The sequence below is a fragment of the Centruroides sculpturatus genome, unplaced genomic scaffold (genome assembly GCF_000671375.1).
Source record: "Centruroides sculpturatus isolate CEXI.00-Female unplaced genomic scaffold, Cexi_2.0 scaffold1074, whole genome shotgun sequence".
In the NCBI taxonomy this organism is placed as follows: Eukaryota; Metazoa; Arthropoda; class Arachnida; order Scorpiones; family Buthidae; genus Centruroides; species Centruroides sculpturatus.
Genome location: NW_019385359.1, coordinates 118871 through 122673, shown reverse-complemented (window position 1 = coordinate 122673; position 3803 = coordinate 118871).

Below are 3803 nucleotides of genomic sequence, written 5' to 3'. Positions count from 1 at the left end.
AAATATTATTTTAACTAATTAGCTATTATTTCTTCAGTCGTATACACAAATATACTAAATCTTATTGACACAATGAATGCATCTAGAAAAATTAATAAAACACTTTGATATCATATTAATTTTTTAAATATTATTATCAAGTTTCTTCATATAAATATAATTAAAATAATTTTTTATATTAAATGTCGTGTAGATAAAAATTCTTTTATTATTTCGATGAATTTTTAATTTAATTTTATAAAGGAGAAAATTTAAAAGTCGATTTTATTTTTAAAGAAAAATATACTTTTACAATCTATTTTAATTCTCTTTAATAATAAACGAATGCTTTTAAAATGAAATGCATTAAATGTTAAATTTCTACAATTAAATGATTTAATAACTTTTTTTAAATGCACGAGAATGTTTAGATATAACCAACGTATTTGATGTTGAGAGATTCGAATAAATATCCACTGTACATATTTTTTTAAGCTAATAAATTATGTAGTAAGAATAATATACTTGAATATTAACAACTACTTATACATAATACCCAGATTTCAAGTTTTTAGAGTAACAGAGTCTCTGGAGAAGCTCTTAGAGAAGCGATAATGCACAAGACAAAATACAAATACAATCTTTCAGTCACTTTCTAAAATTCAAAGAAAAATAAAGGCAGTTGTGATGATGAGGACAGCGATGGTATTACAACCGAAATGACACGTACTACAGAGCCACTAATAGTCATGCACTACGTACACAAACTCGAGCAGTTTATTAATAGAAAAGATGCAGGAGGAGCAAACCTAACACAAGATTTAATTGTACTGTACATAATAAGTAGATTGGTGTAATCGATGTTAAAAAACAAATATAACTGAATTTAAAAAAAATAATAATACTTGTAGGTTAAGTCATCAATTATTGCTATCTTTGAGTGATATGTGTATTTATTGTGTTCATAAACCAAAATAGTGCAAGCTACATTTAAAGAAACGCGATTTTTCACTAAACCTCTCTTTGGAGGACATCTCTTTATATCGTCCATTCGTGTTCGAGTGTCCGAGTGACTAAAACCACTAAACACTGATAGTTGGTCTTTTTAATTACTCAAATATTTGACCCGTAATTTGGAATTACTGAATTTTAAATCCATTTTTGATCCAACTTACAGCGAAAACCTGTCAAGTTATGAAATCACTTTCTGGCCTAAATGTCAAGTTTCTTCAATTTCAAAGATACATACGCTTTAACACTGAAAAATTATTAAAGCCAAAGTTTTTAAAACCGTAAACATCTTAATTATGATAATGAGTTTTAATTGTTCAAACCAAAATATTTTATTATGTTTTCGCTTTCCCTGAAAAGTTACAAAGTTTGCATTAGATCTGTAACATCAATTTATATATATCTATGCATTAGGTAGTGTTATCATCGATCTTTATTTGGTAAAGACAGTCCTTATTTTAGTTGCAATGTCCTTCCATTCTTATTTAGTGATAAAATGTTCTTCGTAACAACAAAGTAGATTGTAAAAGAGTGTTAACAGCTAGTGTTTTTAAGCTGGTAACCTGCTTCTTTTTAGTGCCCACATTGTAAAAAGGTTTAAAACAAAAGATCGTACCGATGAATGGCAGGAAGTCCATGTACAGTACATTACATACCTTCTAATAACTCTATTTCTAATTAAAAATGTGAAATTTAATACACAGATCCAATAAACCCAATAATCTAGATTCATGATTAACACACAACATTACATTGTTCAGCTTGCCTTCATTTTTTAATACTGCCTCAATGTAACGCAAGTTCTTTATTTCTACAACGTATTCTAAATTTCCCTGATTACGTATAAAAACTTTGCAGATAATTGTAGGATTTGATAAAAAGTAAATAATTTCTCACAATGTTTTTTATACAATATTTATAAAGCATTTCTGACTTAATTCTTGATAAATGTTATCATCGAAATCATCTGTTTCCCAGTTTGTAAAGAACAGAAAGCAGTTTAAATCAAAAAAAGAAATAAATGCATTATAACTTTTAAGAATACAAAAGACAATATTGAATTATATTCAAGTTAAAAACAAAAATAAACATTAAATCAACAACCCGAACACGCGATGTCACTGACGATTGATTGTTCTTTTCCTCATAATATGTGACAAGGAGAATTGTTTTTTTTTTAAAAAAACAATTCTCTTTACAATGTGAATTTGCAATTTTTTTCACAGATGATCTTTCCAATAATGCATTTTTAATTTTGTAATTTGTTTGTTGTGTAATCAATTTTTTTACATATTTATAACAATAACAATAATAATAACGAGTTTAATAAACTTCTTATTATATTTTATAATAGAAAATTTATTAAATTAATGAGAAATTATCAATAAATTTTATATTATGAAATACTCGATTTATATATAATTTTTTAAATTAATAATAATAATAAATTAAAGCAGTATTTTGTGTGTCCATTTATTCATTGTATGTATCGCCATCTGTGAGGTACAACTACAAGCTTTTTACGAAATTAAATTTTTAAAATAATTTTAAACAATGACAATATTTAAATACATTAGTAATATGCAAATTTATCTAAATTAAATTTACTTTATTAATATTTTATTGTTTATAAATAATATGGGTACTCGAGAAAATTATGAGTACTCTGGTTAGATTCAATTGTATTTCTTGATCAGTTAAGATCATTTACAAAATCCAATATGAATAAAACCCGGAAAATTCTAAGTGGCCAGCCCGTTAGTCAGGCGTGGACCCACGATCAACTGCCAGTTTTCAGGAGGCCTATTCGGCTTTTATACTGTAAGGAATGGCCACTCTGTAGATTCACGACTTTTCTGGTAATTATGGGAATGATTTTAATCTGGTATTTTTGAATCCATGCCAGTAATTTTTAATCCAAACGCAAATTATTTATCGTATTTATACAGACACTTGGCAAATCACATAAAATTTAATTGTGTGATTTGCCAAGTGTCTGTATAAATACGATAAATAATTTGTGTTTGGATTATAATTTTAATCTTTAATAATGGAGTCAAATTGATATATAATAACCAAAGTGTTGGCAAAATTAGGCCAGTTTTAGTTTCATTGATTATATAAATTTCATAAACAAGTTTCCTGGATATTTTCATCATGTTTCTTGTCTTTTTTACCGATATGCAAATCATAATTTATTTTTAGAATGGTTTTCTATATATAATAAAGAAGGCTTAAAAAGTACGAAAATATATAAGAAAATAGTAAAATTCTTCTTAAATATCATAAATTGTATTGTTAACAACAAATGGTATGTCATCTGGAATCACTTATTTTGTATAAGAGAACTGTTAAGTGATGGAAATGACGAATTATTATTAAATGGCCTTGAAATGTCTATTATTCTTTTAATTCTGAATACATGGTATCAATTAATACCATTTTATGTATTTTTTAAACTTGAAATAATCTTATTAATTTATAGTAAATGATTTCATTGTACACTGTCTTTTGCTCATTCGAAACTGTTCAAAAAACATTCCCAGTAACAGTTAAATTTGTGTGAAAAACTTTTATATTATTATTATAAAATGGCAGAAAGGTTAATTTTGAGTGTAGATATGAATTTTATAAAATAAAATAAAACTGTAATTGATAATAAGAAATCCGATCCCACTCGAGATATGATACATGACCTCTACTTCTCCACCCCTTCGACCTTTATCCACTAAAATTTAATAGTTTTAATGCCTCTAATACACAAACCTTCCTGCAAAATTTCAGAAATTTTCGACCAAAGGCACAGGAGTTAT